This window comes from Gossypium hirsutum, chromosome D08, assembly GCF_007990345.1.
Source record: "Gossypium hirsutum isolate 1008001.06 chromosome D08, Gossypium_hirsutum_v2.1, whole genome shotgun sequence".
Lineage (NCBI taxonomy): Eukaryota > Viridiplantae > Streptophyta > Magnoliopsida > Malvales > Malvaceae > Gossypium > Gossypium hirsutum.
The window spans coordinates 45009532-45020701 of NC_053444.1; the positions used below are offsets into that span (position 1 = coordinate 45009532).

Sequence of the window (11170 nt, forward strand, 5' to 3'; positions counted from 1 at the left end):
ATGAAGCACAATATACCCATGCTTCTTCCCAGAAGCTTAATTACCAATGTATGAGCCATGTCGTTAATTAGGATCTAGTTTACCCATTCAGAGAAATTGATCGATGGAATGCCATTAACTAAAGAACACACGACATCTGTTTTCGACAACTCGAATTCCCCTTCATCAGAAAAAAACATTCGAAGTTGTTGTCTGTCCTTCAGCCTGAAGGCCAGTCCCTATTAAACGATGCTTCCATGACAAAGGTTTCTTTGTAATCGAAGCTAAATCCATTGCCACATCCGGATCTCACTCTGTCTCCCTGATACGAACCTTATTTGTTGAACGTTTTACATATTCTCCTTCGTTGCTACTCTCGCGTTTCACAGAATTCATCATAAAATTATATATTTTAATTATTGAAAACATTATATTAAAAAATAATATAAATTATGAGTAAAGTTAGGGAGGTAATAAAAAATATTAATTTTTAAATTAAATGTTATAACCATAATTTAGTTAAAAATGTAAAAAAATAAAAATATATAATAAATTAAATAAAAAATTCAACTTCCTATTTTCATAAAAAAATTTCTACTTCGTAAAAAAATTAAAAAGAAATTATATTAAGACAAATTCAAACATTCAACTTCTTCAAAATAATAACACCATGTTTGGTTGGGTGTAATGGATTAGCCATTACACCCCTAATCTGTGGCCCTATTGAATACCCTGTTTGGTTTGTTGCATTGCCCTAATACGGGCCTATTACGTTGTGGACGGATTCGACTTTTCTCTGCTTCAGCGCCGATTTGCTATTACGTTCCAAAATCAAAGATTGCCTAATCGGTCTCCCTTTTACCCTCCCAAACCGAAATCGATTCTCCACCCCACCCCACCCCACCCTCTCCCTCCCAACATCAACAGAAGCTGCCAGCGAACCAAACCTCCAGTTCCCTTCTCGCCGAAGATCTCCTGTCTTCCGACGACAATGGTTGCCGCCAAGAAGACCGTAAAGACCCTTTCACTCATTTTCTCTTCTTCTTTTTTTTTTGAATATTTAACCTAAATTTTCTGAAAACATGCTAATTCATTTTTATGTTGTTGATGATGGTATTTTGATGCAGAAGAAGACCCATGGGAGCATTAACAACAGATTGGCTCTCATTATGAAAAGTGGGAAATACACTTTGGGTTACAAAACTGTTCTCAAATCTCTCAGAAGCTCCAAAGGTATTCCATTGTTTCTTTAAAATTGAACTTATTCCTATCCCATATTGAAATGTCGAGCAATCTGGTTGTTGTTTTGAACATCTCTGTCACTTGTAGTTTGTTTTGTTATATGAAAAATGATGGGTTTGATTTCTTGTTTTGAATAGTAAACTAAAAGTGAATGAATTCCATTTTGGGAGATAGTGTTTAAACAGATTCTGTTTGAAAATCAATTTTTCCCTTTGTGTTGCTAATATAATGTTGATTGAGCATTGGAAGACATGTATACTTATTTTGTTGTGTGTTGTAGGTAAATTGATTATTATTGCCAACAACTACCCTCATCTTAGGAAGTCGGAGATCGAGTATTATGCCATGTTGTGCAAATTTGGAGTTCACCACTACAATGGAAGTACTTTCCTTAACCTATCATTATAATTATTTTGAACCAATGTTTACTTTTCATGTCACATTGAATCAAAATCCATTTTACAATCCCTTCCCTTGCCCTTTCAATTCTTTAGTTTTAGTTATTTGTGAAAAGCTAGATAGAATTGCTTTTTCTAGTGTTGCTGATGGCAATGGTAGAAGGAACGTCTAATCTGTATGTCACTCAGAAGCCATTTGATGAATTTATTGATATGGACGATATTTTTTTTAATTGGTAATACTGTATCTTGATGGAAGCTAACTGTTATTCTAGTTTTCACATGTAAATTGTGATGGTGGTTTGCTCAACTTAGAAGGATTGTTGAACTTCAAGTAATATAGTTTGTTCAATAATGTTGTTCGTTTTAAATTAGTTGTTGGAATTTTCTATTTTCATTTTCATTTTACCCCTGTTGTCTAGGCTGAAAATGATGCTGTTGACCAGGAACTTCAGAAACAACTGGAGGCTGCTGGTACCTTTCCCCCATCATTTTTACATTCTTTTTTATGTAGACTTGGCTTAGGTATGATTTGCTTTTCCAAGTCCTTGAAAAGTTATATTCCCTGAATCCAGATATGCATTGAGTAATAGTGTTGTAGCAAACATAAGCATCTTCCATCTTCTTATAGATAAATAAGAGAGTGAGTTAGGCTGCTCAATTTCAACATATGTTTGAGCAGTGGCTAAGTTTGCTTTGATTCTGGCATTTGTGTTGTATGCAAGACATAGGATGTTTGCTTCATCTCTCGTTCTTTTAAACTTTCAGTTCATTTTGATCTACTAGTATATATGTTGTTTGGCCAAATTCAGCTATTAGACTTTGTACTTTGCTTAAGTTGTGGATTTAGTACATGTACTTTTTCAAATTATGAAATTGTAGTCTTAACAACAATTAAATCTGTTTGGTTAAATTCTACTATTAGCCCTTTATTATGCTTAAAAGTTGTAGATTTAGTCCATGTTATCCGACAGGAATATTTTTAGTCATTTCATTTTTCAAGTTTCAAAATTTCAATCTTAAAGCAAATGACAGTCATTAAATCTATTATGCAATTAGTTTTGAATTTGCTCAACTGTTTAGTTTTAATGTTTGAGCTGCTTCTTACTTCAGCTTTGTTAAACAGTTGTTGTTGTTGTTGCATTTGTTCAAAATATTATCCAGTCCAAGAAAGGGATTCCCCCCCTTAACTTCTTAAAATCCAAACATTAAATCTAGAAAGATTTGATATTGAATTGCATAAGCAATTGCTGTTATTGTTCTTGGATTTGTTCATACATTTTTGTCTCACAATTTATGCAACAAGTATATACAAGTAGTCTATTTAACAAGTCCTTCCAAACAAATTTTGTAATGGTGGGATCTTATGCACATCTTGTAATGGTCAACTCTTCATGGACTCAGTCTCACATCGAGAAGCTTTGGGGTATTCCTAAGAGCATTAAGCGAGTTTATCCACCTTGTGATACTTCAGGACTTCAGGTTCTGTTTCTCGTTATTCATCACCAATCATAGTGAATTTTATATTTTTTAGTGCCATTCATCTGTGATTTCTTACCAGTTTACATCTGAAACAGGCACTTCCTTTGGAAAGGTCGGTGGAAACTCCAAAAATCATATCTGTTGCACAATTTCGTCCCGAGAAGGTGCACATACTTACATAGATCTTCAAGCTAAATTTTTAATGGTTCCGGTGTTTCAGTTTTGGAACCTTGATTAGTTCTAGAAACTCTTTACAGTTTGATTTTTTTTGACTCAGGCACATAGTCTTCAACTTGAGGCATTTTCTGTTGCCATAAAAAAACTAGATGAACACTCTCGAAGACCTAAGTTGCAGTTTGTAGGTAGTTGCCGAAATAAATCAGACAAGGAAAGACTCCAGAATTTGAAAGACAAAGCAGTGCAATTGAACATTCAAGACGATGTGGAATTCCATAAAAACGTGATGTATTGGTAAGAACAATTACGTATAAGTTTAGTTGGATCCTCTCGCTAAATGAAAATCATCCGAAAATTGATGATTAGTAGATAATCAAGTTTGTCTACATTTGCGTTACTACAATATATATGTTTTAACTCTTTGTTTGATCGGTTTCATACACTATGCAGGGACTTGGTAAGTCTTTTGGGCGGGTTGTTGCTGGAATCCACTCAATGATAGACGAGCACTTTGGCATTAGTGTTGTAGAGTACATGGCTGCAGGAGCCATACCTATAGGTGAGCTAGCATGGCAACTGATATTATAATTTCTGATTCGAGCTACTTTTGTTTTCCATTTTAAAAATGTTTTTAAAATGATATTCATTTTGCTTGACCCCCTCAGCTCATAATTCTGCTGGCCCGAAAATGGACATTGTTTTAGATGAAGTGGACAACAAACAGGATTTATTGCTCAAAATGTAGAAGAATATGTAGATGCAGTCCTGAAAATCGTGAAGATGCCTGAGTCTGAAAGACTCAAGATAGCTACAGCAACAAGGAGAAGAGCTACTAGATTTTCGGAGCAAAGATTTTACAATGATCTCAAAGCCGCAATCCGACCAATTATATGCGGTTCTTCCTAGTTATAGGATTGCATTAGAAGATCACACTGACATAGAAAACAATAGTTATACTTGTTCTTGTTTATTGGGTTCTTCACCCTTTCGATCCAGTCATTAGAAAAAGCTTAGTTTAGATTTGTCAACAAAATAGATATACTCTTAATTTTGATTTGAAAACATACTCTTAATTTTGATTTGAAAACATACTTGAAGGAATTGAGGATCATGTTTGGTTCATTGGATTGCTCATTCAATTACTGCCCTATTTAATATTAATTATTTTAAATTATACAAATTTATATAAGAAAATTTATTATCAAGAATTTTATGAAATCATATATTATTATTAAATTATATTTAATAATAATTATTTTAAATTATACAAATTCATATAAGAAAATTTATTAGTAATAATTATTTTAAATTTTATTAAATCATATATTTTAATTAAAATATATTTAATAATAATTATTTCAAATTATATTTTATAGTATCATATACTATGATTTTAGTAAATTCATATAAGAATATTGATTATTAAGAATTTTATTAAATCATATATTTTAATTAAAATATATTTAATAATTATTATTTCAAATTATATTTTATAGTATCATATATTATGATTTTAGTAAATTCATATAAGAATATTGATTATTAAGAATTTTATTAAATTATATATTTTAATTAAAATATATTTAATAATAATTATGTTAAATTATATTTTATAGTATCATATATTATGATTTTAGTAAATTTATATAAGAATATTGATTATTAAGAATTTTATTAAATTATATATTTTAATTAAAATATATTTAATAATAATTATGTTAAAATATGATTAAATTATTTATTATTGATACTAATAATCTTATTAAAATTTAATAACAATAATAATAATCATTTACCTAAACAAATTTCTGCTAAAGGTATTCTAGTCATTTTAGTTTTTTCCCTTATGCTATTACACCTCCATTTCCATTCAACCAAACACAAGAATACTATTACGCCTCTATTCCATTACGCCTCTATTCCATTACGCCTCCATTCTAATACAGCGAATCAAACGTGCTCTAAAAATAAATTTTAATTAAAAAATAAAAACTAATAATATTACAAAAACATGGTCAGGTTCTTAATCTTTGATATTATTCAATTTATTATTTTCATCATCATCTTCCATCAAGGGAGATTCTTTTATGTCAACTTGTTTAATTTTTAATTCAATTAACTGCATTTTGATTTCAGTTCTTTTATTCAACCTCATAAGAAAAAAAATATTGTTGGTATTAAATAATAAAATTATTATTAAATATCAAATAATAATAAAATAATGAAAATCAAACAATGAAAGTAGAACTTTTCTATGATGAAATAAAACCTACCAAATAATACTAAAAGCTAATTCTTTTACTAGTGATTCTCTAAATGCTATTTGAATGTAAATGTCTTACTAATGTATACATTTATAATGTTAAATCTTAGCTTTTTTAAGGTAAAATTCATTAATAAAATGAATAACAAAACAAATATATCCAGTAATTGCGAGACTTCTAAATTTCAAGTCGATAGGTTTGCCCCATACACCTAAACTTATATCTCATAAAATTACTAGAAGCAGAATTATAACGATCCGAATCTAAAATAAGACGAAAAGAGTGGGGAGGAGTATCCCATGTTTGATGATCAGCATAGAACAAGGCTACCTAAGCAAGCTCATGAGCTGCCTTAATAGCAATCCATTATGTTCCACTGGAAGGAGAAATGCTGGAAATGTGCACGCAACAAAATACAAACATGAAGAACTAGACCAAACTCAGAAAGGTTCAAACTAGATGAATTGAGTGCCATAATAACATCATTACAATCTAATTCAATAACCACATTACTAATACCCTTTTTCCTTAAGCCACTAGAGAGCGTTGGGGATAGCAAGAAGCTCAACCATGTGCAGTTCATAGGCAATTGGAAACAAACTGGAAACACCTTGAACAAAGTTCTTTTCATAATCTCATAGAATGGAAGCAAAGAAGGAAGCTCATTGCGATGTAGGCACCGCTGCATCGACATTATATTTGAACAAAGTTCGCCCTTGTCGAATCCAATTTACAATCGAAGGCTAAAATGCACCAATGGGCTACTACACTCTACCAAACACATATTGAGTTGTTGCCCAATCTCTCAAAAATTGGTCTGCTACCAAGATAATTGTGTAATACAAGGTCGTGACTCCTTTCCAGAGGAGATTGCAGTGAAATCAAGGCTCTAAGCTGCTGTCAATGTTCCCCTCAAAAATCAAAGAATTAAACAGATTCAGAATAGAAGAAAAGAAAGTATCAATAGTCCCAACATCTGCAGCAAGTCCGAAAATAGCTCCAAGCATCGAAAGCAATCAAACACCGCATTAATACATGTTCAAAGCTCTTGATCGTGCCACAGCTAATGCACATTGATTCTATTGGATAGCCTTTCTCGACCAACCATTCCTTACATGGAAGAAAATGACGCAGACACTGCCACCAAAAATCTTTCACTTTAGGAGGGACATTCAATTTCAATAAAGCAAATCATGGGCCATCCACTCCCAAGTTCATGGTAGGCGACATCCTGTTTAAAGCCACGAGATATCTTGTAACAACCTGTATCTGATCTAATTTATCGGACCTAGGTATATGATGCCACCAAACATAAATACTTAAAAAAAAATTTCATTAGGCGACAGCTAAATTGAACTTACTTTTTATTAGTTTATAATATTTCTAAGTCAAAAGATCTTAAAAGCGACATTTACTAAATACAACAATTTAAAAAAAATAGTTTAATATATTACAACTTAAAACTTTGTTAAATTCACTTAATCATAGTGTAGAATATTTTTCGCTTAATATCCAAAATGCTCCTTTGTATGCATAATATCACTCTGTCATCCTGGCACATTGCTAGCTTGGTCCCTCCTAGCACACTGGTTCCATTTCTAGAATGCTGCATAAAAAATAGACGTCTGTAAGTTCAACAGAATTTAGTGATTCTTAACCATTATTACCCTTAGATGGTGTTGTTGAATTCCTCAACTTAAGAATTTATGGACTTCCTTTCAGGCTTTGGAGGATATGTCTCTCGCTCCTAGCGGATAACTAGACACCAACCTCTAACTTGACCACCTTATACGCACTCCACTATATTGGCGGATCACAGGCTTCCCACATTATAACGACTCTTATTTCTCAATCGCCTAGAGATAGAGGTTGGATACATTTCTCGGAATGATAGGCATATGAACTCTACTCTCGACGGGTTCTTATACTAGCTCTAGCGGTTGTCATATTGCCAGTTACATTGTACCTTTAAGTCGATCCAAACGACAAACTTGGTTCGATGAAGGAACTATCTTAGATTACCCAATAGAACTCAGATGACTTCGATACAAAATGTGAGAACTTCTAGATTTGGTAGGCACTTACACCATCCATAGTTACATATATGTCAAGCTCCATTTTTGACCTAGCGAATTACTATAGCAGATTCATCAGTCGAGTATTCTACCTAGAACTCTTTCAGAAAATGCCTCAAAGGCATGCCTAAACCTCTACACAAAGGCGAACTAACAACTCGCCACTTAAGCGTAATAGAATTCATCCGACAGGCTTTCTAAACATTTTGCCACATAGGCTTTTCAAGTCCCTGTCACAAAGGCTTTATAGCGACTCGCCACAAAGGTTTCCCAAATAGATCGCCACAAAGGCTTTATAGGGGACTTGCCACAGAGGCTTCCCAAATAAATCACCACAAAGGCTTTATAGGAGACTCGTCATAAAGGCTTCCCAAATAAATCGCCACAAAGGCTTTACAGGTGACTCGCCACAAAAGCTTCACATAAACTTCTGTGTTTGACGATATGAATTTGCCTAAACTCAACATCACCTGAGGTTTTCCCATCATCGCCCCTGAGATACGTAGAAACCCTTGTAGAATATGCCATTTCCATGGTCTTTTCACATAATTGACACACTGGCCTTTTCTCGTGTTTGTTGTCCCTATAAACCTCGTGTTTACAATTCCAGCGAACTACATTTTGCCATACTGGCCTTCGTGTTTACTTTCTCGGTAGATGTCATCAAAGCACTACCATAGGGTCCATTATCATATTACATACTTTTCTGACACTCTACCTAAACCCAATTATCACCAACCATACTTCGTTATGCATCACTCGGATAACTTAATGGACACATCTACATAGATTTCATTTGTACTCTTAATAGAATCTTACTTCCCAACACATTATTTTCCATACACGGTTACCACATATTGTCATTTTCATACAACACATCGTACATGTTAGTACATACATGCAGATGTTTCACAGATAACACCCAAACATACATACATACATACATACTCCTCAAGAAGATATGTTTATCTATATGTGCGACAATCAGACAAAGAATCATGATAACATAACACGCAGGAGACGGGTCCAGAGACTTACCTTCACCTCGATCTAGAGCTTCTATTTAGATCATCCGTCCCGAACTAGCAGCAAAAAAATGCTTAAAAGATCATAAAATTTCCATTAGAATCCCCATTACAAATAGTTTACTATCGTTCAACCGCATGCGACCCCCAAGCAGGGCCTTCCACTCATACCCTATTATTCTTACACCCTTTAACATCATTACTCTTCAATAATCGTAACATATAGAGCTGTAAGATTTACTAGAAGGTTGAATCATCCACTGGATAAACAAATCTTAGCTTTAACTTAATGAAGAAGAAGAGAACATTTTCGTTAGAAATGACTCTAACGTAGAGTAGAAATAAAAGCCAACCGGAATGTCTTCCCTCTTCACTAGATATAAACTCTTTATCCCCCTACTGTGGACATTGACAAGTGACAATGCTTACCTAACCCAATCTCCTAGTTTTCCCACAAAAATCTAGGGGAAGGTAAAGAAAATCCAGCACAGATCTTCGTTACTGTTTGACCAATCATGGGAAGGGTCAAATCAAATCCAACTAACTCCTAACTAATCTCGTCATGAGAACCAACTTGGACAATGCTCAAGTGTAACACCCTTAATCCGTCTTTGTTGTTGAGTTAAGGTTACAAAGTATTACGACTCATATTAAAACAATTAACATCATTAGACCATAATTTTTTTAATTTAAATAACAACATTCAAATACAAATTTCATTCATAGCATAATTACATTTATGAACCTTAAATCGAGCTTACAGGGGCCTTAAAAATAGTTTGGCAACAATCAGGGGATAATTTGACATAAAAAAGAAAATTTTAAAAATTTTAGAAACAGGGGCCACACGGCTGTGTGGTAGAGCCCAGGTTGTGTGGCTCAAGAACATGGCTGTGTGGCCAAACCGTGTAACGAACTACCCCTGTGTAACTTAAGGTTACACGGTTGTGTCACCAGGCCGTGTAACTCTCTATGATCATGTGGACTACCATGTACCTAAAAATCAAGATGACACACTCTCGTGTGGACTGACCGTGTGTGGCACACGATCGTGTGACAGCCAGTGTTCTAGGCCGTGTGCACCTAAAAAGACTTCTAAAACAAGCCAAATCACTAACCATTTCTTAGTCACCAAGCCAAACCTGTAACACCTTATAACTGGCCCGGTCATCGAGCTCGAATATTAGGATGCCACACCACCGTCTCATGTCATACACGACAATAAAAGCTCATTCTAAAATAAATGTCTTTCATATTATCATTCGTATAGGTTTTAAGTCAATCTTACTCTTTAGTTATCATCGTTACATGCTAATCATACACTAAATAGTCTTATACTAATAATTAAGCATGCATAAGGTCCATTTAACAAAATTTTGAAACTAGCTACGTAGGTATCGATACTAGAACATGGGTATCGATATTTTTGTTACACGGTATCGACACCATATGGAAAATTGGTACCAAATCAACATTTTTTTCATCTAAATGTAAAAGATGAGAAAATATCGGTACAATTGAAAAAGTATCGATAAAATTACCCCGAGTATTGATACTCGTGTCAATACCAATTTACGATTCTAACTTCCTGCTCATTTCAAAATCACAGAGGTATCATTTTTTCAACACGGATATTGATACCCCTGCTTCAGACCCAAAAAATACAACATAAATAAGCATAAGGATCACTCTAACTTGTACCAATTCATCATGCTACTATCACCTTATCAAATAAATGTCAAAATGACCATAATAATATTTCTAATATCAAAAATCAGTCCGAGTAGTAATCAACATAACACGATTTAAATATCAAAATCCTAAGAGCAATTAAGCTATAGAATGTCCAAAACATCATGGAAAAAAACTAGCACAAAGTCTGCCACTGCCTTATTCCCAAAACATAACTAAATAAACAATAAACACCTACGAAAAGCGAAATGGACTTGATTGGATCACCCCTCGAAACCACACCGCTTAGACCGGTACACGACTAACCTACAATGGTTTAAGAAGGGAATGGGTGAGCCTAACAAGTCTAGTGAATGCCTAGAACAACTACTATGCAAACATGTCATCAAGCATTAGTGGAACACATACTTAGCACAATTAGGATAATCTCAACTTATTTTCATATTTCATTTACTCATGCACGATTAATAGTTTATACACTAAGTCATCGTATACATTTTCATGCATACATCACAATACATACAAATATATTTTATAGACAATTTGACACTTGAGCTATGAAACGTAAAAGTGGGCACTATTACCACTCATTGGATACACGGGTCTCCAACACACCACATAGACTCATAGAGTCAAACATGTCTCAAAAGTGAAACATAAAACTAACACTCTCCAACACACCAAACATGTCCTGTTGAATAGAGCTTAGCTCACATTCCCTTATCTTTCCAAACATGTCCTAGGGCCTCAATGCCTAAATCACATATACATATAGGTGAGTACTCACAATCCTATGGTATGCCAACTATATCCAATTGTCTCAAGAATCACGAGGT

General features: G+C 33.7%; 1 pseudogene; it reads left to right on the forward strand.

Moving 5' to 3' along the window:
• Positions 1–970: 970 nt before the first annotated feature.
• Positions 971–4400, forward strand: LOC121220342 (GDP-Man:Man(3)GlcNAc(2)-PP-Dol alpha-1,2-mannosyltransferase-like; annotated as a pseudogene).
• Positions 4401–11170: the final 6770 nt, after the last annotated feature.